This window comes from Fukomys damarensis, unplaced genomic scaffold (assembly GCF_012274545.1).
Source record: "Fukomys damarensis isolate Sample0158 unplaced genomic scaffold, DMR_v1.0_HiC HiC_scaffold_10, whole genome shotgun sequence".
NCBI lineage: Eukaryota > Metazoa > Chordata > Mammalia > Rodentia > Bathyergidae > Fukomys > Fukomys damarensis.
Window position 1 is genome coordinate 14,805,689 of NW_022900922.1, and position 25,953 is coordinate 14,831,641.

General features: G+C 42.1%; 1 protein-coding gene across 1 annotated transcript in view; it reads right to left on the minus strand.

The window, feature by feature from the left end:
• The window catches only part of LOC104860773 (DISC1 scaffold protein), a 395,803-nt gene that overhangs the window by 205,517 nt on the left and 164,333 nt on the right, over nt 1-25,953 (minus strand). The window lies entirely within an intron of this gene.

Here is a 25,953-nt window from a genome sequence, read left to right on the forward strand (position 1 = left end):
AAAAAAAAAAAAAAAAAAAAAAAAAAAAAAAAAAAAAAAAAAAAAAAAACAAACTCTGAAAGGCAGCTAGAGAGGAGGAAAAAAGACTTATCAACTTCAAAGGCATAAAAATACAGGTGACAAAAATGGTGGAAGCCAGAAGACAATCAAACACCAGCATTAAAATGCTGTAAGAAATTAAGAGCCAGTCTAAAATTATACAATTATTTTTCTCCCTTCCAAATAAAGCTAAAATAAAGACATTTTCAGATAACCAAAAACCAAAGTACTCCCCAGCAGTACGTCCATAGTGAGAAAATGCCCCAGCTAGAAGCAAGGACATGGATCTAGGAGGAAAGGGGCCACCACCAGAGGTGCAGGTTCAAGTGGCTCTGAGTCGGGGACACTTGGCTGAAGTAATGATCTCGTCTGTGGAATTAAAATACGTGAACACCACCAGCGCATGGGGAAGGCAGGAGTATAGCAATTGAAATATTTATCCTCAAGTCCTTACATGGCCTAGGAAAATAAAAATGCTCTTTATATTGGACTAAAAAGCCAAGGATTCACTTGTTATGGCAATCGTGCACCACAGAGGTTAAAAGAACATAAAGGTAATACAGGGGGGATTTTGTTAAAGTTAAAATAGTTACGTACTATTTTTTAAAGCCATAAAAGAGACATGAATGAACACGACACAGATGAGGAAAATGGTAATATAGAAACGTTTATACATGAATGCATTAGAAATTACATTAAATGCAAATAGATACTGTATTTAAAAGCTGGAAAAATCAAAATTAATTATATGTTGATTATAAGAGATATGCATTACACAAAAGATTAAAAGTAAAAGGGTAGGAATGATATATCACCAAAGCATTTTTAGAGATAAAGTGCAGGGAGGAAAGGACAGTGTTTTAAATACACTAATGATTCCAAATAATGATTCCTGGCTCATAGAGTACAAATATCTATTTCAAGTGGATTATACATCGGAATGCAAAAGGTAAAATAATCAAATTTCTAGAAAATAAAAATAGGATAGTATTATGACTTTGTACTAAGCAAAATATAGAAGTAATATAAACAGAAAATAAAAAGTACTAACCATAAATGAAACAAATGATAAAGCGGATCTCATTAGCATAAGAATGCACATTGATTTTTTTTTTTTTAAGCATCATTGAGAGAATGAGAGGGTAAGACATAATGTGGATGAAAGTGTTTGTAATATTCATAGCCAATGAAGGGGAGATTCCAGAGAATAAGCAGGACTCCTGATAAGAAAAGGCAAAGTCGGATGAGCAGGCACTCCAAAAAAGGGCATGTGAGTGGCCAATAAGTAACTTATGGAAAGATCTTCAACACCATGAATCATCAGGAAAGTGCTTATCGAACCATAGTGGGATGTGCTGAGATTTAAAAGTCTGACAACAGCAAGTGTTGGAACCAATACTGAGAACTTTCATCTGTCACTGGTGGGAGTGCACATGAGTTCAATGTCTTAAGTCTCTTTGGTAGATCTGCTCATCTAGGACACATGTCAACGAAAAACAAACCAGCAACACAATTTGTAGGTATGTTCGCAACCAGATACATACACAAGAAACTCTTGATATTCACAACTGTGATGCTCTATAAAGTCACCACAAACCCTGAATCAGCAAATCCTGCAGCACAGCTTTCAGAGGAAATACAAGATCACATTCCCGTGAACCTCAGGTCACACCTTTGTCCACCAGTCAATACATAACCTGGTTTCATGTGTGGGTGTATTTAACAACAACTTATTTATTATATATTATTGATCCATTAACAGAGAACTAGGAGGCAACATGGCTATAAACTATGCCCAGAAAAGGCTTGGCTAATGCACATTAAAAGATATCTCTTTTCATAAGGCACATCACAACCTTCTTGTGCTTAAGAACACCAGGCAGCACTTCAGCCTTGCACTTTCGGGCCATGTTAAAAAAAAGGAGGGGGTGAAGGGAGGGTGGGGACAAGGGGAAAAATGAGAACCAAGACCTGTCATGTAAAGGTACAAGATCCCAGTAATGAATGTAACTGTACTGTCTACCTAGAATGTACCAATAAATTCAATTTTTAAAAAATGAAATCATGAGCAAAAGCACAAAAATGAGAAAGACATTCCACTGAACAGACACCCAAGGGGCACTGGTTTACAGAAAGAGATCTGAGACAGGAAGTCAGAGCATCGTGCTCTCTCCAACCTCAGTGGGGAACCTACATGTCAGAAGACTCAAGTTTGCTGGCCAGTCTGTACATGTCTGCCACTGATGGTGATAGCTCTGGGAGTAAAGATTTTGAGATTCTTAGTACAGTTTAGGGAGCAGACAAGTCACAAATATAGAAAATGAAGATCAAATACATATACATATGAAATCATGTAATATTATTTGTAAAAAAACTGAAGAGGGGGTGAAATGTTGTCTTAGTTACTTTTTGTTGCTAGGACAAAATATCCAATTAAAGAGAGAAAGATTTATTTTAGCTCACAGTCTGCAGAGGTTTCAGCCCATAGGCAGTTAGCTCGTAGTCAGTGGCATGGCAGAAAAAAGCACTGCAGAGAAGAAACAGTCCGTGGCATGCAGGCAGAAAGAAGAAAGCAACAAGCCTCCATCTTTCTTTTTATTCCATATAAGCTACAAGCCTATTAGTTGGTGCTACCCATTCCCAGGGTGGGCCTTCTCATCACCCACAACCAAAACAATGCTAAACCAATCAGTGGACTAATTCAGTTTTCATGCCTTTAATCCAAAATTACACACCCATGATTCAGCTACTCCCCAAACCCTCACCTATGACTATATGAGGCTTTGGGAGGACATCTAGATATAAGCCATAGTAAGTGTCCATAAACAGAAGGATGGACAGATTTTGTAATATCCATTCCATAGATTTTCAGGCTTTAAAAGTGAAGAGATTATTGCTGTATGCAATAATATGGATGAATTTCATAAACATAAGGTTATGCAAAAATAGACATGCTAGAAGTACATTGATTCTATTTATATTATAGCTTTAAACATGGCAAACCAATCCATGGTTTCAAAAGCCAGATAGCAGTTACCTTTGGGAGAAGGAGTCACAAACGGGAGGGCACCCACAGCTCATGGGGTACAGGGAGAGATTTATCTCTTGGTGTCAGCAGTCTTGCCAGTGTGCTCAGTTCGTGAAGATTCACCAAGCAGCACACACACTATGTGTGCCTTGTGTACATGTGCTGTGCCCATCTGATATAACAGAGAGGATGGGAAACGATGGCTTCCTGAACAGCGTGAAGTGCAGGAGGGCCAGGCAGGTTTGGAGCCCACAAGAAGAGATAGCTCTCAAAGCCCAGGCTTTAGGGCTTCCCAGTTTCCTCATTTTAGCCAGTCTTACACTCGTGGTGTCCCACAGTTTGACTCTGATTTTCTCCACTGAGATCAGCTCCAGCTGCTTAGGCTTTTTTTAGTTGTCTTCGCATAACCATTGCCTGTCCATTCCTTTCTTGGGTCCTCAGTCCTTTCCTAAGGCATTTATGGGAGGAGATATTTTATTGCCATTTTTGTATATTTAACTTTATCTTCTACTCAAAATTTCTATTTCTTCTTGTGTCCATTCCAACATTTCAGAGCCTATATAGAAAGTAACGCATTTTCTTATGGATTTCAGATGCATTGCCGTGTGTTTGGTCATAACTTTAAGAATTATTTTTTAAATCTCCTGTGTTTGCAGCTGTGTCTCCTTTCCCTTCTGTAATTTATTTACTTTCTGATTTATCTCATTCAGCCGTATCAGGTTTGCTATCTTATTAATCATTTCAAAGAACTGCTTTTGCTTCATTGATCCTTGATATTGATTTTTGTTCTCCATTTCATTGGCTTCTGCTCTTATCTCTGTTTTCTTTTTTCTCCATTCTTTGGATTTATTATCTCACTTTTTATTAGGTTTTGTCAAGCACCTAACTCATTTTTCTTATGCTGATTTTCCTCTCTTGCTTATTTTAATGTCCTAAAAGTATAAAGTTCTGTACTTTTGGTTCAGTGATTTTTAACCATATCCATACATTTATTTAAAATATTAAATTTCTGAGCATTTTGCTGTTCAAATGTAAATAAATTATTTTATTATACAACCATACATGTTAATTTAAATTGTTAAGTAATTAAATATTTTAAATACACAGAAAAATATGGAAAATAACTTTTAAAAAATACTTTGTACCTCCTATCAAACTTTTCAACTTTTAATATTTTCCTATATTTACATGGGATATGTTTCTGGGATTTATGACATTATTGTCATGAAGATGTTACAGATAGCCTCTTAATTGTTTTTTCTTTTTATTTCCTTTTTAATGTTGGGCCACTTAGTTACCTTGCTTATCAGTTTAATTACAACCTGGGACATTCCCACCCCGCCCTCCGGGCCGGGTTTGTGCTCTGTGAAGCCTGTCAGCCTGAGGTCTTGGGTCTTGTCCTTTCTCCAGGTATTTTGCAGTCATTATTTTCTCAAGTGTCTCCTGCCTTCCCAGGCTGACTGTTCTCTTCTCTCTGGGATTCCCTTCACCAGAATGCTGATCCACACTCTTTTCATGTATTGTGTGATTATCTCCCAATCCACTGCCTCTCTGACTGCTCCTGGCCTTGCACATTCCCACATGATCTCCTGGCTTGACAAATGATTCTTCGGTGGAATCCTTTAGGCATTCAAACTCAACTTATTGATATCTTTTAAAAAATGTGTTGTGCTTTGCATTCTCTGAACTTCCATTTGCCTGTTGCTCGACTTCATATTTCCAACATCCTCCCTCTTCTTGGAGGAGTAGGTGCTATGTCCAGTGTCTGGTCCACCAATGATGCTTCACCAAGTTCAAGTCACCCAGTTGTCCCCGTCTTTCTGTAGCAGGCGTGCCCCGGCATAGTCTCATTTATTTCCCAGATGAGATCACATTTCCATAGAAAAGTCAATGCCCATTTACTGATATTGGGAATTTGGTGAGGTGGTGAGACCAAGGCCCCACCCTACCCTGCACCTGCTGCATATTTCAGCAGGTAGGAGGTGTAAGTAGGGTGCTCAGGTGATACCATCTGCACCTATGGAAATACAGCTTCCCCTATGCGGCCACCTCCCCCTAGGGCAGCAGAGAGAGCAGGTGGAAAGATGCAGGTATCACTGGACACCTCCTCGATAGTGCCCCTGGAAGCCTCGCTGCTGGCTGATCTGTCTCAAAAACACCTGGGGAGCACTAGCCTTCCCGGGGATTGGGAAGAGAGCAGGGTGTGCCTGAAGGCCTCTGCCCACCTCACCATCCATTTCCTTTCCACATGGGACTAAACTGCCTTTGTCACCCAGGGCTCGTCTATGTTCCCTGAGGCTCAGCTGCTCTGATAGACCCATCACATCTCTCTGGCCTCCTTGGTGCATGCAGGGCTAAATTCCACAGGGAAAGGGCAGCCCCACTCTCATAAGGTTCCCAAAGAGAACTATCAATAATTTTCTACAGTTTAACACAGTAATGTTGAGTCTATTCTCTGCATGACAAAACAGTACATGCCGCCTTTGAGTGAAAGTGAGGCTAGCCCTGAGATGGCTCTTGCAATGAACATTTCAAAGCTGAGATGTCAATCTTAGGGATCCATGCTGCAAAACGAGTGAAGTATGTAGGTATAAAATTGCAGTATTTCCTATGGCAGGTAATCATTTCTTCAAGTGCGAGATTTTTAGGCATCTAGATGCTTCTTGCATCTGTCTGTACTAAGGAGAAAAGTGGTTGAGGGTGAAGTCTAGGAACCTACCTTTCCTTCCCCAGAAAGTAATTAGGTCATTAGTGAAAATCTCCAAACCAATGACTCCAACTTCTGGGGCTGGGTCAGATCTCGGTAATGTTTCATAGTCTGTAATGCATGTAGAGGCGCAGCCTCTGTGCGGGCAAGATCTGGAGTGGAAAACTGAGACTCACCACTTCTCTTACTCAAGCTAACTGGGAGCCACATGAGTCCAAGAGATCATCCAATTGGGGCATGAGTCCTCAGGGGACTGAGCATAGCTGAACTTTTTATGGGGAATGAGGTGTAGAAGAGGTCAGGCAGCATGCTTTTCTCCCTTTCAGAAGTAGACCAGCTAAATTCTAGCACAGATGTTTACAGTTTCCGCTCTCACCATCAAACTCTCCTGGTTTTCACTAAAAGGGAATTAGTATTTTGCCTCATTCTTTGGAAACTTTGAAGATAATCAGTTTTTCTACAGAACCATTATGGAGTACAGCAACAAACAAATATGTGATCAGACAAGGACACTAAATTTTCAAGGGCAAACTGTTGATGTACTAATAGTCTTCGTGTGTCTGTAATCTTTTATTCCCTGAGAAACTTTATCTCCAAGTGAGAAAAAACATGTTTGCTATTAAAAATGTTTGTTTTATTCCTTTGTCTATTTTCCAAGGAAAAAATGAACACATTACATTTTACATGCAATAATGGCTTTTAGAAATTCTAGACTCCTTCCCCAAATATTATATCTTAGGATGAAAAAAGGAGATACAGTACAAGAAAGAGTGTTTCACTAGAAATTTGTAGTCATTGCATTAACATTTTTTTTGCCTTCCTAACAGAGCTGAATGTACACATAGACAACCAACCATCTCCCCCTGGAACCAAAAATGGCAGCCCCTCCCTGGCTCTTCAGGTAGAATGTCACGAGGAACCCAACCTATGACAACCCACTAAACAAGTCTTTATAGTTACTACAGAAGAAATATGGAGACAAATGGCTCATTCTGCTCAAAATCCACCCTGTCAATGACAAAAAATGACATCTTGCAGGAGGATTATGCAATTACCCACCATGATCTTCATCATCCCACCCCCACTACCACCACCATCACTTTCAACAGTCAAGGACAGGTACTGTTCTAAGAATTATACATATGTTATTGTCACTCAGTCCTCAAAATGACCTCCTGGTGCAGACAGTATTGCCACATCAGTGGCTTTACAGCATAAACGTAAAGTCTTTCGCATTCCTACATGTGAGAGCTGTCTCTCCATCATCTCCTTGTGACTCAAGGATGACCTCAGTGTCTTCCTTGTACTGGGTGGGGCAGAGTGGGAACAAGGACACACAACCTTCACAGCCAGGCAGAGAAAGGCTGTGTAGCTCCCTCCTGGCTCTTTTGGGACACTTGCTGTGGGGGAAGTCAGCTGCCATGCAAGGAAGCTGTCCATCCTGGAAGTACTGGAGGGATCATGTGCAGTGGGCCCTGAAGTCTTAGTTGATGGCCACTATCAACATCCAGCCCAGCTAGGCTGGCATCTGACTATGGAGAACTTCCCAAACTTGCGACCTACAAATGATCTTGTTAGGGAAGATCTTCATTTTACAAGTGAAGAAACCAAGTCATTCTCAGAAATCAAATATATACCCTGATCCTAAGTGTGATGAGATTCCCTCCTGGTGTAGACAAGCAACCACTCATGGATTTCAGAAGTTCTCCCCCAACTCTGCAGAATATCTAAAACTCAAAGTTAACAAGTGTTTTGTTTTTTTTCCATATCACTCAGCAGTGCACCAAAGTAAAGTAAGAAAGAGAATGCCACCAGGAATAACTGAATAGATAATTATCTGGAGCAAGTATTGAACCCTCAGTCTCAGGATATAAATCAAAGTCTTCAGGGATCCCCATTAAACCAGCTCTGCCTCTCATTTCTCTATTTATCTTCAGAGTCTCTCTATTCCTGCCATCCTTCTGGCTTGGCTGGTCTCTCATGCTTCAGAATGTGCTCCCCCGCCAGCCCCTCCACCCCCAGTGCTGAGCAAGTTGCTAATTGGAAATGTGCTAAATAAATGGACTAAATGAAGGCCAGAAATCTGGTAATTTTAAGTTTTCTTTCCCTTTGGCTTCATATCCAACTAAGATTATAAATGCAGAATCTCATTCAGGTCTATTTTTCCCCATCAACTACTGCCCCAAAATAAGCATTTCATTTCTTTAACCCAAGGAAATCACAATTAATGCTGTGCCTTTCTGCTTTTCAGTATTTCATGCTTCCAAGATATATCATCTGTGATTGCTCCAAAAGTGTTAATGATCCCACTGATTGTCAAATGCAGAGCAAAGTCCTTCATGGTCTCTCCCAATATGACTTCTGCCCCGCTCTGGACTCCTTACCCATTATACCTCTATGAGTCCTGAAGATTCCAGCAGAGTGGAGTACTCCCTCTTTCTGGGACAGTTTCTAATGACAAGTAGCTGTTTTTATGCCTTTTCTTCCCCCCAAGGCCCCCCATTAAAATCCAACTAGACAAGACCCATCTCAGGGTCCACGCACCTGACACAGAACCGTTTCCTGAACCCCAAAGCCACCTATGATGTCTCCTTTTACTGTACCACATGACTTTTTGAAGGATTCTTAAGGTAATGATTATATTCTGTCTTGATTTCTGAGTTTTATGCACATGTGCCTTCATCTACTCTATGTATTTAATGAGGGGTGAAAATATTTCACACTCATTTTCTTTAATCCTACGAAGCATATAGCTACGAAGCATATAGCCTAGAAAATGTCACCCACTACAGGAACTCAAGAACTATTTAATTAACTGAATGTCCATGCAGGGAAGCTATGAAACAATTGCTTTAAAACATCCATCCCCAAAAAAAGGATAGTAAGGGGAGGACTTCCTGATGAGTGATCCTAGTAGATGGGTCACGTAGAAGGCTAAAGATTTAGGGTGAGCCTCCAGAGGACACTTGGGCTTCTAAGCTGCTCAATGACCAATTACAAATTTTAAATTATTTGAGTAACTTTGAAGTGGGGAAAAAAAAAAAACTCTTTCTAAGAAAGAAATCAAAACAGAAAAATAGTGCTCTATCTGGATATTAATAAATTTAAATTTTCCTGTTGCAAAAGCACCATAAATGAAAGACAAAATACAAATGACACTTTTGAAAATGATATTTTGGATGTGTAGCAACAGTTCATGAGTAAAATTCCCTAGCTAGAGTTATGGTTTAGATTAGAAATGTCCCCCAGAACTCACAAGTTAAAGACTTGGTTGCCAGCTGATGGACTTTTATTGGAAAGCGACTGGGTCATGAAGACTCTCACTTCATCAAGTGGAGCAGTAATCCACTAGCGGGATCAGAATTCAGTAGCATTAGCGGGAGGTGGTGGCAACAGAAGGTGGGCGGAGTTGAAGAGGATAGATCGCATTAGTGTGACTCTGGAGACTAAATCTGGGCCCCAGTCCCTTCCTCTCTGGCCCTTCTCCTCACTTTCTGCTCCCTGGCAGCCATGAGGTGAGGAGCTTTCGTCCTCCAAGCCCTTTCAACATATATTCTGCCTCTTCACACGACTAGAAACAATGGAGCTGGCTGACTATGGACAGAAACTTTGAGACAAAATAAACCTCTCCTCTAAGTTGATTTATATCAGGTATTGTATCACATTATAGAATGTTGACAAGCACAACCATTAAGAGTTTTGAAAATTGCTAAGTAAAAAAGCAAACACCCCAAGAGAAAATGACAGAACAAGCCAAAGGAGAAAATAAAAAAAGCTCAATAAGACATGAGAAGATAACTGTCTACATTCCACATGCAGATGTGTGGAGGGGGAGACAAAGGTCATATAAATCCACTATTCTAGGAGTGGGAGGTAAATCCACAGCCTTTCTTAAGAAGGTAATTTGGCAACATTGGTCTAACTTAAAAATGGATGGGCTATTTGTACTAGCTACTCTACTTCACAAAAATATTCAGACAAGGAAAAAGAGAAGTGTGAAAAATGGTAATTGCAATATGAGAAAAAACTGAAAACAACCAGATGGATGGGATGGAGCTGGAGTCTCTCAAATCCATGGTTACACGATGTGCCACCATTTCCAGCACAAGGCTGAGCTGTGCCTGAAAGAACCTCCAAGAGACACGAATTGGGAAGCCCAGGCTGAATGGCAGGATGCAAGGAGCCCGTCTCAATTCTCTAGAAGAAAAGGATGAGCATATACCTGCACATCTGCCTGGGCACCCCCGAGGTGTTCCTGGAAGGGCGTTTTACCCCTTTCTGATGTTTTGTTTTGTTTTGTTTTCATCCAAATAAATCACACATATCCTGTACTTTTAAAAGAAGAAAAATTGTTAAAAGATCTTTCATCTATTTATTTCCTGCTCATCGTTTCACAGAAATGTGTAGAGTTCTTGACCCTGGAGCAAAACTTCCCCTTTGCATGGAAGTCAGCATGATGGTTTGGGGGGCCCACGGTTTAATCAGTAGAAGCAGAAAAGCTCCTAAGGAACACAAAGACTGAATGTGCCTGAAGTGTGGGATAAATGGTGATGCTCGACCATGTAATGCTGGCCAAGGAATGCTGGAGGGAAACAGCTGCAGGACAGGGACCAAGCACTTCTCCCAGTCCCCTGTCCTCCGTTGTCCTGAGGACATTCCAGCAGTGCCACCTGCAAAGAAAGGGTCTGGGGAAAGCCCGCACTGTAGTGGAGCGGGTTCTTCCATCCTCAGAACCTGCGGCTTTCTGAAGACCACTGGTGATGAATACACAGGGCAGGACAGCAACCTGCAAAAGCGCACATGCCCGAGTATTTTCTCTGACAAATGTGCACCCGGAGTTGGGGCGCCGGGCTCATTACATCCATCTGTGTACACACACACATCTGGGCATAGGAAATAACTTGCCCAGTGTTCCCTACCCACAGACCAGCGGTGGTGACATCACTGCCCCATATGGCGATTATGGCTCAGCAAACGTCTATGGTGATCAGGAGAGAAGGGCCCAGGCAGCAGCACCCTGTTTCTGGTGCTGACAAGAGAACAGTGGCAGGGGGAAAGGATGCCCACAGGATGACAGAGTCCTTTCTACTACCTATAAACCATTTTATAAGCCACTTGTATTCCTGGTAAGGGAAACCAAAGGCAGCTACATGTGTGTGATGTGACCAGATGCCCACAAGATGCAGGACAGCAGACCCATCAAACAACCCAGAAAGATGCCCCTTGCTTTTCTTCCCCTAACTCAGAGGCCCACGAACACATGGTGCTTTTAGGATGGATGCATTCACTGAGGAGCTATGGACAGTTGCACAGACTGCAGAACTGGTGGGGAGGAGCAAATGGGTCACAGGCAGCACAGTGCTCTCCCCCAGAGGCCCCGCTTCCCGCACAGCGGCACTGGGTGGTAGGTACCAAAATATGAACTGGAAGAGGATAGCATAGATATTTGGATCACAACAGATCCTTAAAAGTGACTGTGATTAAAGAAAGAAAGAAAATGTGATTAATGTGCATGTGGGTCATTTTAAGAAATGCTTGGGGAATCTTTTCAAATGCAGGTTTTTGATTTGTTGATGTGGGTGGTGCCTGCGATTTTGCATTTGTGGAACATCCAAGTAATACGGTTGTCGCTGTACTGTGCACTTTTAGAGCAGCAGGAACAAGATGGGTGTCTTAAATACTAGCACCTACAGCCTCTGGACCCCATGAGCACACGCCTGCAGGATTTGGATACAAAACAACCTGAATCTTAGCACATCTGACAACAGACACAGACACAAGATGGCTCAGGCAGATATCATGGCCCTTCCTGAGATACCTTTGGAGTTCAGGACTAGCTCATTACCAGCACCAAGAAACCAGAAGGACTGCCTGAGCTCAGGGCCTTCCCTCACAGCTGAGCAAAGGACACCTGGGGTCCCTGAGATGTGGGCCCCTATGGCTTAATTGTGAGGAAATCTTGCAGAAAAAAAATAGTTTTCCCTCACTGCAGCTTTCATCTACCATCTTTGGGAACTATAAAAGAAGGGTGGCCACAAACTTGTTCTATTTATACAAAATTTGTAGGGTGCCAATTAGGTATGCATGGAAAAGATCACATTAAATCCTCACGGGCAAAATGAAGACTCAGAGAGAATTCTGGCAGTGATTTCCCTTGACAAACACTGTGGGTACAGAGCACATCAGGACCCTGCCACCCTGATGCAGTTCTCGGGTGCCTGAGAAGACCATGTAGCTGGGTAGTTCTGAGATCAGCAGCGAAAACAATCTGTGCAGGGTAGCTGGAGCCAGAGGAGACATGAAATTGCACCACAGAACTCGGCATCCACAGTTCTATTCCCCAACCCACAAAGTATCATAACCGCTGCAATCTAAATTGAAGTCTAAAAATAGTGGGATAAAATTACTTCCTTCTTTCACTCCACCAGAGAATGAACGGGCTGACATCAATAGCTGCAGGGCACGACCAACTTCCAGGGTTCATGTTGACAGGACGATCACACAACGGCCCCGTCTCAGGAACGTTTTCTGAGACCCCCCAGAAAATGAGGAAGCAAAAGCAATTACCCTACTGCAGAAACCAATAATGGGTATTTGATTATGATTATTAATGGGGGGAAAGGAGACAGACTGCTGAGCGGCAAGCAGCCACTAAGTGAATCTATACGAGATTCCTGGAGGGGGATTAATTTTTGTTTTCTTTTCATCTCTCAGCCAGTCATTTGAATGTGACACCAGCTCTAAGCATGGCCTGTCACATCCTTATCAGTATTCAGTGCCACTGCACAGTGGTCACATTATCTCCGCCGGATACACCAGGCGGCAGACTCCTTGCTGTGGGATTGTTTTCCCTCTGAGTCAGAAGGTGGGGAGGGTAGAGTCGGTAACTGACTTCTCAGATACAGGAAAGACATCCTCAAGCATCAGAAAGGCATTTTGTAGCAAATATTTACTTCTTGGTTTGTTTCCTACTGAGGCTGAACACAGAGCATCTAATCTAGGGGATGCAGGATTTACCAACCCTGAACAAAGGAACTTCGCAGCTCACTGGACAGAAAGCAGGTCCATCAACTCCTCCAGCTCTGGTGGAAGTACTACGCTGGCTTGGAGTTCACTTGACAGAGAAGAAAAGGGACCATGAGGCAGAGACAGAGAGGAAAATGTACAGTTTCTCTGACTTGATATCGTACTCTAAAATCAGTTCCCTTCCACCACCTCACCCATCCGGTGAATTTCCAGCAGAATGGCTGCCTCAGTCCACACACACTGGCAGCTTCCTCCAGAGTCAGCCCCTAACAACTCAAGATCTCAGATGGGGGTCTGAGGATGAGAAGACTTAACAAGACACTGGACGAGGAGGAGGATGGAGTCATCTCTCCTTGTCGGTGGAGCACCGGTTACTTTCCATTCACAATTTTATCCCATTAGGCATCTTCATGTGAGCTGATTATTACTGCCACAGTCTCCACTTTCCGGGACATGGGCTCAGAAGAGCTGGTATTCATTCAGTTCCACAGCTAGCCAGTTGGCAGAGCTGACTGAATCCCATCCGGATGACAAAACCTGTGATCAGCTAGCACCAGATTGTCACACGTTTTATGAGAAACGTTCCAAAGCCTCCTTGTGCACCTGGAAACGCCATCTCCTCCTCTGCTCCAAAACTAAACAGAGCACTTAGGAACTTGTGTGCCTGGTCAAGTTGGTGTCAGAGATCCAGCACAGACTCAGAGGGTCACCCTTGCTTGGCCACTTTTTGTGGAAAGTCGCATTCATTTTTGTGCAAATACAGGAACATGCCTCTTAAGGTGAAAGAAACAACAGAAGTTGTGGTAAACGGTGGCAGACAGAACAGATATTCCTTATGGTAAGCAAATGGAACACGTCCCTACACTGCTAGTTATGAACACAAAGGTTTTGGCTGGAAACTATTCAAATTCAAACACACACACACACACACACACACACACACACACACACACACCCCAACATCCAGTCCCCACTCCTCTCACCGCCTCTAATCTGCACCTCCTACAACACTTCTGACATTTTCCGCACTAACAGTGTGAACCTCTACGAAGGATGTGCCATCTATGGAGAAAACACGCTTTTCTTATCATTTCATCTGCATAATAGCACTTTGAGGAGGGAACTAGTTGACTTTTTATACACAAGGAAATTGATATTTAGAGTGATTAAATAATCAGCCCAAGGTCACAAAAGGGGAAAATAAGAACCAAGGTCTAAGATCCCAATGATGAATGTAACTGTATTGTACACCTAAATTGCACCAATAAGCTTAATGGGAACAATTATTGAAAAGGCTTAGATTAGGTGGTCTGAGTCCAGACCCTGGGCGACTTTCTTCCTCAGTCCCCATTAGGCCCTGTCCTTGTCAGTCTCTGGCCTTCACTGGTGCAGGCCTGTGGCCTCCAACTTCTCCCTGTCCCTATGCTCTGGCCAGCTCTTCATCTACCTAAAAGGCTACTTTCTCAAGCACCTTCCCTGACTTCCCCCATAGCCCAAACTGACTGCTGCTTCACTCTTCACTCCTCTGGCTCTTTACCCACATTTGTAGTGAGGTCCTTATCACGGCTCCCCACGACACCACAAGCTCCTTAAGGGAAGGCCAGGCCTCGTGCATACTGTGCCTGTGATGTCCAGCACGGCGTCTGCATGAGGTTAATGTTCCGTGTACAATTTCCTAAAAGCCCATCCCTTGGTTCCATGTTTTATTTTGTGCCCCCCTCCAAATCAGCAGTGAAGAACATTCTTTCAAGCTCTTCTGAGTGGTATCTTTTCATACCTATAGCAATAATTCAGAACTTTCTACCTCTTATCTGAGTTTATAAAGGACCCCAGACTCCATCATCCTATACTCAAAAACTTATTTTTAGTATATTAGTCACTTTAATAATTCTATTTCTCCACCTTCCTTTGCAGTGTTCTATTCCCTACATGTTCAACTCTAACTTGGATCTCCTAACAAACTTATACCTTATTTTTAAAGTAATTAAAATTTCTGAATTCCCACAGTAGAGGTGACTGACTCAGTCACAAAAGTTTTGACTGCAAACTTCTAAGACCACTCAGCTCACACATATTGATGTCTGTTCAAAGACTGGCAATGACCTCAAGGCCTGGGAGGCAGATCTGGGGTCAATCTGCCTATGTTGGCGCCTGGCTCAGCATCTCTTGGCCTCAGTTTTATCACCTGCAAAGGAGGATGATCGTATCTACCTCACTAGGTTGTAAAAATATGCAGAGCACTGAGAACAGTACATGTACCACTACAAGCACTTCTGTCATCACTGCTATCACCACCTCCGCCACAGGGCCCTCTAGGATCAAGCCCTGACCACTTCTCCATGTCAGTTATCAGGTCCAATTTTACTCTTCACTGCCTGCTCTGCAAAAGTTCAGCTGGGCCCTTTAGCTTCCCTTTTGCCAGTTGGTGCCGAATAAATTTTATCAGTATAGAGAACCAGAGAGACCCTTCAGGAGGCACGAGTTATGTTCTTGGTTCCAGAGAGCTCTGCACAGGCTCCTGACAAGCTCCATGGGGGATTCTCTACAATTTTTTCTCTACAGCTCCAGCCCCACACACAGCTGACTATTTTAATTATATTAGGTGCCAACATCTCAAGCTCAAAAGAAAAGAAATATAAATATAAAATCACAGAAATTAAGTAAAGCCATGGAATATTTGAAATGGAAATAACAGTATAAGCTTGAGATACAATTTCCTTTTAAAAATATTTTAGATTTTTTTTTTTTTTTTTGGTACTGGGGATCGAATTCAGGTCCTTGCGCTTGTGAGGTGAGCGGTAACACCACTGAGCTAAATCCCCGGCCCCAATATTTTAGAATTTCTAATGACAAGGCCAGGAAACAAAGACTAGCTCTGTAGCTCTGAGCAACCCCAGGACTCCAGGATTGTTTCTCTAAGTATCACTTCCAGCCAGAAGAATCAATAGATTCTTGCAAGCTGAATGGGGTAGTGTCCATTTGTAATCCCAGCACTCTGAGGCAAGAGGACTGCAAGTTTGAGTCCAGCCTGGGCAACTGAGCAACTTAATGAGCCCCTGTCTTAAAAGAAAGGCCTAGGGATGTAGCTCAGTACAAAGGAATTGAGTTCAACCCTTAGTACTGAGAAGCGGGGTGGATCCTTACATTGGAAAATGAGGAAGCTTACTTATAGATGTCAAAAGACTCTAAAGAGGGCTGGTGGTTTAACTCAGTGGTGCCACTACCTGCCTTGCAAGCACAAAGTCCCAAGTTCAATCTCGAGTATAAAAAATAAAATAAAAAAAGACTCTGAAGCCAGTTAGAAGAAGCTCTCCTTGGCCAATCTGGGCAAAATGATAAAGTATAATTTCTGCCAAGAATTTAAATGCCACAAATGTATAAAACAGTGACTTTGTAAAATTACACATGCACATTGACATTTACATACTATTGTCTACTTCGGGATGACTCTTGGGCGTTAGATGTTATTCTAAAAACTGGTGCATAAAAAGATAGTATCCGACATTTATCTTGTCTTTCACAAATTGTAACTCTGGATAATCAAATTGATGTTGAGGGAAATTTTCCTTTTGAATCAGAGTCTCACTATTTCACCTAGGCTACTTTCAAACTCTTGGGCTCAGGCAATTCCCCTGCCTCATCCCCACCCCTAAATAGCTGTGGCTACAGGTGCACACCACTGTACCTGAAGAAAACTTTTCATAAAAAATTTTAGCTGAAAATGACAGAATAATGTTACTGTTTTGCAACCCCCTAGTGAAATAATGCATCTAGGCCAAGATCACTAGTGTAGATAAAGCCCCTAATGCTGAGAATGACACCAGGGGAGGGTGGAACTCCCAAGACCAAGGAGAGAGAGAGAGAGAGAGAGAGCAGCCACAATGGCTTCTGCATGCACAAGACCACAGTGCTCACAGTGATACTCTCTTGGCAATGGAACCAAATCTAAACACGGCCAGGCCTCAAGGTTTGGCTATCTATTTAGGAGACACGTGGGTACAAATGACCCACGAGAACCTTATCAATGACCACGAGAACCCATTAGGCAAAGTCTGTAGGACACTCAACCTGGCTTTTTCAACCACAAAAAACAAGGACAGATAAAAGAGGGAATCTGCAGATCACACAGATCTGAGACAGTTTTCAACTTGATGAAAATACCTGTTAAAATTACAGGACAACCAGGGAAAACTGGAATGGTGACTGGACAGCTGCGGATATTAAGGGTTTTCATAAATTATCTTAGGTGTGATAATGGTATTACAGCTATTTTTACGTTGACATGTACATCGACATATTTATGGATTAAATGTCTTGAGATTTGCTTCAAAATATTCCCAATGGGCCGGGCATGATGGCACACACCTGTAATCCCAGCACATGGAAGGCTGAGGCAGGAGGATCACTGTGAGTTGAGACCAGCCTGGGCTCCATAATGAGTTCCAGGTCAATCTGAACTACATAGTGAGACCTGTCTCACAACAAAACAAAAACCCACCAAAATATTCCCAATGGCATTAGGGTGGGTGCAGTAAATTGAATAAAGACCCTCAAATGTACCCATGTCTTAATACCTAGAATCTATAAATTTCACTTTATATGGCCAAAAGGCTTGGCAGAGGCGACTAGTTTAAGGATCTTGAAATGGATTATGTGATCACAAGGTCCTTATCGGAAGGGGTCAGAACCAAAGGCCGCATGACAGCAGAAGCAGAGACTGGAGTAATATGACCTGAAGATACAGGAGGGGCCTGTGGCCAAGGGAAGTATGTGGCCGCATGCAGCTGAAAAGGCAGGAAAAGCACTGTCACCTGGAACCTCCAGAGGGAACCAGCCCTGCCCACTGCGACACTGCAGCCCAGCCGCGTGGGCTTGACCATGGACCCCTGAGCCCCGTAACTAGAAGAGACTCCTCTTGTGTTGCTGCAAGCAAATAAGCTTGTGGTGATTTGTTATCAGGAAGCAGAAATAGGGGGAAGCAGCAGGGACTTGGCAAGAACCAGTTTGGCCAAGTCTAAAATTATTGAATTTGTATGGTACATACGTGGGGGTTTGTTACAATTCTCTGGTTTGTATGTTTGAAAATTTCCACAATAATAATTTTTTTAAGTATGGCTAAAAGAATAAATCAAAATGTTCATTTTTAAGAGAGAGTTTTCAGGTTCAGGTTTCAGATGTCTCTGCCACACCCAACTCCAGAAGGGTCAACATTAGGGAGAATTTGTAAATAGGGAAGGGAGGAGGGGGTGAAGGGAGGGCAGGGACAAGGGGAAAAAATAAGAACCAAGACCTGTCATGTAAAGGTACAAGATCCCAATGATGAATGTAACTGTACTGAATACCTAAAATGTACCAATAAACTCAATGAGAAAAAAACAAAAACATTAGGCAGAGAAGTGGGGCTCTGTGGAAGTCAGCTTAGACAAACTACCACCTCTGCCTGTGCTCTCTGTGGGGCCAGGCCAAGGTGCTCAGCTGCCTTCCGCAATCTTGTTAGTGACAGCGCTCACTGTCTATTAGGAGACTTATGTGCAATGGTCCATTTGGCATACTTAGCAGATTATCCGACACTTGGTATCTCTTGATCAAGGTTAGCTGTGAATACTATCATTGCCTGTCACGTTCTGCTTCCCGGCAAACAAGTGAAAGATGTCTCGAGTCTCTACCATGATTGTTGCGATCTTTTTTTCTCCTCCAGTACCAGGGATTAAACTTAGGAGCTTGCACTTGCCAGGCAGGCGTGGTGCCATTAAGCTAACTACCCAGCCCACCACTGTTGCAGACTTCTAAAATGCCCTTTGCTACAAACATGGATGAACCTGGAGGATGTTATGCTAAATTAAATAAGCCAGAAAAAAAATCATATGACTTCACTTATATGTAGAAGGGGAAAAAGAAAGGGGAAAAGGGTCACATTTACAGAGGTGGTGACTAAAACAGTGGTTATGGCTAAAGGGAAGAGAAGGAGGAGTTGGGGAGATGCTGGTCAGAGAAGACAAAGTGGCAGACGGGCAGGAAGAACCAGTCTTGAGATCTCATGCACAGAACAAGGACTGTGGATAATAAAGTTATACTGTATTTGGGATTTTCTTACTTAAGTAGGTGTTAGTTGCTTTTGTCACACAAAAAATGACTACTGTATGCGAGATGATATCTATGTTAATGCTCTTCACTACAGTAACCATTTTATTATCTAGAGATGGCCCATAACATCATGCTGTAAACCTCAAATATACACAGTAACATTGCGGGGGATGCATCAAGTTTACAAGGCTGTCATGGTATGAGGGTCTGCTGTTATTATTTTCAGTCATACTCAACTCTGTGGTGCTGCAGAGCTAAATATAAGCCACTGAAGCTTTAGCACACTGTTACTATTTGTCAATCACATCCTCAATTTTCCATGCCTTGAATATAGATCAGTAATGTCCAGGATCCACAAGACATACAAAAGCCTGCTCTGACCAAAATCATTCCTGGGGCAGCAAGCCCAGTCCCTGGAATTCCTAAACCAGCATCCTTACTCTATCCCTGGAATTCCTGTTTCTAGACCTCTGAACAAAGTTGTGATCACCCCCCAAACCCGTATCTATTCTTTTTTAAAACAAGACATTGGCCAGATGTCTTAGAGTCCCCCAAATTGCAACGTTCTAAGGTCTACCCCAGATGATCATGAAAGGAAGAGGAGTTCGATTCCAATATTTCAGGCTTCACTTGGGAATGTTGGCCCACACACCTGATGACTACACATGGCCACTGCTCTCAGGAGCTGCTTGTTTTTTCCTCAAATTCCTGGTCATCTTTGTTTCTTACTGTAGTCTGCACAGGGCTGACCCATCGCACAGGCCATGTTCTCCACCTGTCTCCAAAATCCCATCATGAAATATGGCAACTGTTAGGAAGGGTCACCCTTGGAGAAAGAAACATGAGGTCTGAAGCCAGTCTGCTTTCAGGAGTCCATCTCTCAAGACCAGAATCTTTATGCATTGGCCCACTGAACCTAGAGGAGAATCCTCCTTCCTAAAATAAGTTGGGATGGGAATCCAAGCTCCCACCACCATCGAAGCTGTGGCACAAGGTCTAAATGCCAACAACTTGGGAAAACAAGATGGTACCACATTTGTTCTGAAGCCATCCAGTCATATGTAACTAAGCCTTCCTCATCAGAAGGATTTGCAGTCACAGACAGAATCAGATGAAACGTACCAGGTGAGACCCTGCTCCTCTGGCAACCAGGAGGGTAAGTCATTCTGCAGAAAGACATCTCTCCTCCACGCTTCAATAAGCCACACCAAAGAGCACATTCGCACCCAAGCAGCCCTCCACAACGATTTCCATTCTGTAACTATAGGATTTGACAAATGCCATCAGCAAAACAAAAGCAAATTCCACTGAACAGCAATAAATCAAGAAAATTCTGGAGACAGACAGTCAATTAAAAGATTTGGGCTTGAGTTCACTCGCAAAGTGGTGTGTGGCACCGTCACCATCTGCACTTGTGGAACACAGCTATAGCGTTGCTATAGCTGATAACAAGACCGTTTCCTTGATGTCCCATTTACAGAATAATAAAGGAAATAACTCAGTCAAATTGCTTTGTGTAATTGTCACAAGTTATCAGCTCAGTGATTCTCACCTCCTCCTTAGATTACCAAGTAATTGTATGATTTCTACTGCAGACCTTTTTATTTTTAAGAAGAACAACGGAAAGGACCAGTTTTTGTGATGAATAGGCTACTGAATTATCCTTTGAGACTCAGCACACAATACAATCACATAAAATTCTCTCACCTCGATAAATGCCACCTTCACATCAGCAGCAGCAAAGGGGGAGACAGTTTCTGCCTGAAGATGTTGTGACGAGGGATTCGGGCCCACCCCGGTGTGAGCTCCAGATAGAATGGGTGGCACCTAGCACGGAGCGCTGTCCTAGCAAATGTTCTCCCAGCTGCCACGATGCAGGACCGTGGATGGGAGGAAAAGTAGGCTTCAAAGTGTCTGCACGTGAGAAGTGAGCATCTGAGAGATTCCACGTGGGGTTCTGTTTTTATTAATTGTCTTCTACAACTAACAGGTGCAAATCATGCTAGTAAATTAAATTCTCCTGCAATCCTGTCAGTGTTGCCTTGAATCGTTAAGAAGTCTTCTCTTTTAATTAATGACAAACTGGATATCTACCTACGGGTTTTCCATTGATACAGCAATTAATTTTTCTCTAAGATTCCTCAATTCCCAGCCAAAATACATCAAAAACATTCAAGTTTCAATGGTTTCTCTTGAGTTTGTGAAACTCAGCTGAGTTTGACATTCCTTATTGATTAATTACAATTGTCCTTTTAAAATCAGAGCGCTGGGAAGCACAATGACCTATGTAGGAGCAGAGGGCACAGCCTCTGCTGGACGGCCTTTCTGATATTACCTAATGTAATGATCTTAATCCAATGCCTTTATGCCAAGTTAGAAGTAAACAAAGCAAGAAAACCCGCTCTCCTCAATGAACGTGCACCCTGCCGGATGTCAGACACCTATAGCTGGTTGGTTTTATAGACAATCTCAGTGGGCAATGCAGCAGTATCATTGCTTTAAAGCGAGAAACTGGGTTGAGCCATAGCGCAGTGTCTGCTGGCCAAACTCCTGTCTACTTTCTATTCTGCTCATCAAAATCATGGCTCTTTATTTTTTCAGGCTATCTTTTTTTAAAAAACAAAATTCACATTTTATTTAGATTGAAATAAACTATACAACATTTTCTTCACCAAAAATAACAGCAACATTTTCTGTATTATTTCTAGATAAACCACAAAACATTCATTTCGTAGGTTTTCAGGTTTTGCTTATAAATCAAGCTGAGGCAAAAGATGAGTCATGGAAAAAGACAGAAGAAAACAGACAAGTCAGTAGCCCATAAGCTGATTTCATGTTGAAATATCAGTGACACAAAAACAAATGCAGATGTACTCAGCTACCTCATCTTCGACAAAGGAGCTCACCATCCTCAGTGGAGGAAAGATAGCCTCTTTAATAAATGGTGTTGGAAAAACTGGATATCAACCTGTCACAGATTAAAATTAGACCCTTGTCTTTCGCCATGCACTAAATTAAAATCCAAATGGATTAAAGATCTAAATATTAAAACAGAAACATTAAACTTGCTGGAAAGTAAGTTAGGTAGAACTCTGGAAGACATTGGTATAGGAAAAGACTTTATGAACAAATCCTCAGTAGCACAGGAACTAGCAGAAAGAATCAACAACTGGGATCTCATCTTACTAAAAAGCTTCTGTACTTCAAAAGAAACCATTAGCAGAACTAAGAGACAATCTACAATGTGGGAAAAAATTTTTACCAGCTGTACCTCAGACAAAGGACTATTATCAAGGATATATAAAGAACTCAAAACAATCAGTCCCCCCAAATATAAAGACCCGATCCAAAAATGGGCATCCGAAATGAACAGACATTTCTCATACAAAGAAGTGAAAGCAGCAAGAAAATATATGACAAACTGTTCCACATCACTGGTCATGCGAGAGATGCAGATGAAAACAACACTGAGATTCCACCTCACCCCACAAAGAATGGCTGCTATCAAGAAATCACACAATAACAAATGTTGGCGGGGTTGTGGGGAGAAAGGAACCCTCCTCCATTGTTGGTGGGAGTGCAGACTAGTGCAACCACTATGGAAATCAATATGGAGATACCTCAAAGAGCTTGGACTGGAGGTTCCATTTGACCCAGCCATCCCTCTGTTGGGTATCTTTCCAAGAGAACTAAAAGAATCATATCACAGAGAAGTATGTGCACCCATGTTTATAGCGGCACAGTTTGTAATAGCTAAATCTTGGAAACAACCTATTTGCCCATCCGTTGGAAACTGGATAAAGAAGATGTGGTTTTTCTATAAAATGGAATATTACTCAGCCATAAAGAGCGAGAGAATAGATTCATTCATAGGAAAATGGATACATATTGAAGATATACTCCTAAGTGAAATAAATAAGTCCCACATGTGTAAATACCAAATAGTTTCCCTGGTGTGAATATTCTGCAACAATGCATAAGATTCTAATAAGATTACTGACATTTAGAAATGGGAGGAAAGGAGCTAAAGGTGTAGGGAAGGTGTGATACGTAGGGGAAGAACAAAAAGGGAAAAGAAAAAAATGGGAGAGAATGAAAAGATGAAAATAAAGTGTTTGTAGATGGGGAGGGGAGGAGGGGGTGAAGGGAGGGCAGAGGTAAGGGGAAAAAAATGAGAATCAAGACTTGCCATGTAAAGGTACATGATCCCAACAATGAATGTAAATGTACTGTATCCCTAAATGTACCAATAAACTCAATAAAAAAAAAAAAAATGAAATATCAGTGACAAAGAAGATGAGGACTGTTGACTCCAACTGTGCACCCCCACCGCCAGTCCCACAGATTCCAGCCCTTCTGTACTGATTCCTGTACTCCTGCTCCAAAGACACATGTTGGGAAGAAGACTCTAGGACAAGCCCACAGAACTTTACTGTTGGTCTTTCTTTCCTTTTGCCCTTCTTTTCTCTAGGGCAGCACTTCTGCTCTTTCCGAGGAAACTCTCAAGGAGAGGGAAGCAAGTACATGAGTGCTGCTTCACCCTTGATGCCCTCTCTCAGGTACACAGAGGGCCAGAATGACAGACACGGGCACATTTCCCTGCCCTGAGCTCAGCTGCATGCTTTGGGCTTCAGGTTTCAGAAACTCCATCCTGGGCCCATTCGGTTCTGAAAGCAGCATTTGCTACAGAGTTTTAGCCAGCAGGTGCTACGGTTGTAAGTAAGAACTACTAGAGCCTCTGAATCTCCTGTCACCGCCATTAATGAGACCTCTGTTATCTTCCTTTTCCTTTCCACCCTGTTCAGGAGATGCTCACAGCTAGCCAAAGGTCAGCAGCAGAAAAACTAGAGTCTGGATAATCCTGGTGGTTTGGAAGACCCTTAGTGAACGATGTTAGCTAAAAGCACTCAGCTTCCCTCTGCCCACTTTCACCTGGAAGGTAAGAGATTCTCTTCTGTTTTTATAAAGAGTTGTTTGTTTTCTATGTAGATTTCCTTTATTTCACTATTTTCATGATGCCTCACTTCTGCTACTGAATAACAGCCATTATTAACCATCCCTGATTGTATACAAGAAACATTCTTTGTCTTGTTCTATTTTTGCCCCATTTTTAAGATGGAACATTGAGTCTTAAAGTGATTTATTATTCTAGTGAAGGCCTAGGGCTGAAAAGGGGCCCAAGGCAGAAGGTACCATAACTTTTTCTAGTCTTGCTCACCCCTGCTGGCTCACATTTCAAGGTGATTATAGTATTAATTTTAAGAAACAATTGAGTTACCTTTGTAAGAACTTATCAATCTCTAAATTTAAAAGTAATTTTTCAGACATGATCAGTGCACTCCTGACAGTTACTTCCAAAGCCCAAAGGGGCCTCTGCAGAGGTAAATACTCCTTCATTCAAAGCAGATTTGAATGATCTTTCTGTTTTCTTTTATAATTGTAAAAGTCTGATTCACATGCAAACAAACATTTGAGAAGTGTAACAGAGTGCAAGGAAATGAAATTAACCTACGAGCCACTAAACCACAGCGCATGCCTGTAGCAGGGACTTTATGTTCAAGTTCAGGGAAAACAAAGCACAGATGGAAGGAAGAGAGAAGACAATGTCCCATTAGTCATGCACGCAAGAGACTCTGTGGATTCATATACAAGCAGCATGCGCACATCCTCCCAGGGCAGGGCTTGGCCCACACCAGCCAGGGACATGAGTTTGCATAATCATTAGAGATATATGAGATCAATTTAAAAAATTTAACCCATCTATAAAGACTTTTAAATATTTTCTTGACTCTGAAAAAAATATAAAGAAGACAAAATAACTGCAAAAATAGAAATGAAAGAAGAGTTTAGCTATAAGGACAGGAGCTGAGCCAATATTCCTCCAAAACAAGGAGCCTAAAGGAGTAAAATAAGTGAGTGAGGGTCTGGAAAAGCAGTTTTGCTGTTGCTGTCTTTGTTAATATTCAACTATATATCACTGACCAGGATTAGAGGTTCCATTTGACCCAGCCATCCCTCTGTTGGGAATCTTTCCAAAAGAAGTGAAAGAATCATACCACAGTGATATATGCGCACCCATGTTTATAGCGGCACAGTTTGTAATAGCTAAAACTTGGAAACAGCCCATCTGCCCATCAATTGGAAACTGGATAAAGAAGATGTGGATTTTCTATAAAATGGAATACTACTCAGCCATAAAGGATGAGAAAGTAGATTTATTCATAGGTAAATGGGTACATTTTGAGGATATACTTCTAAGTGAAATAAACAAGGCACATAAATGCAAATACCGAATAGTATCTCTGGTGTGAAAAACTAAAATAGTACTCACGATCCTAATGGAACAATTAGCAAATAGGAAGAAAAGGACCAGAGGTGTAGGGACAGTGAGAAGGATAGGGAAGGGGGAATAAGGGAAAAGGAAAAAAATTTGAGAAAATGTAAAAATGGAATTAAAATGTTTGAAAGGGGGAGGGGAGGGGAGGGTGAAGGGAGGGTGGGGACAAGGGGAAAAAATGAGAACCAAGACCTGGCATGTAAAGGTACAAGATCCCAGTAATGAATGTAACTGTGCTGTCTACCTAGAATTTACCAATAAATTAAATTTAAAAAAAACTATATGTCACTGAGATTTAATGGTAGGGTAACTGGGTTTGAGCATTATTGTTCTCAGGCTGCCTTGACTTTCTGAATCTAACATTTGAGGAAAAAGTTTCAAGAGGTAATTGCTATTGATCATCAATTCTTGCACTAAATCTAATTTTAAGTTTTCCACACTCCAACAGCATGGCAGCTCACTAGAACGCAACTAATATGGCATAGAATCCACCTTCATGAGCTCAGTCTACCAGAACCAGAATGAGAAAAGTCATCACAACAAAGTACTCGCAAACAGGCATCATTCTGAGAATGGAGAAGGATGCAGGAGGAAGCCGGCAGGCTCCAGAGAGGACAACTATAGTGCTGAGTCTTGGGGTGACTGTGGGCCCAGGGATGAGCGGGGAGGGTCCACAAAGGTGTTGCTGAGGAGTGCAGTGAACCTGGGACACTGGAAGAGTCCCGCTAGTCC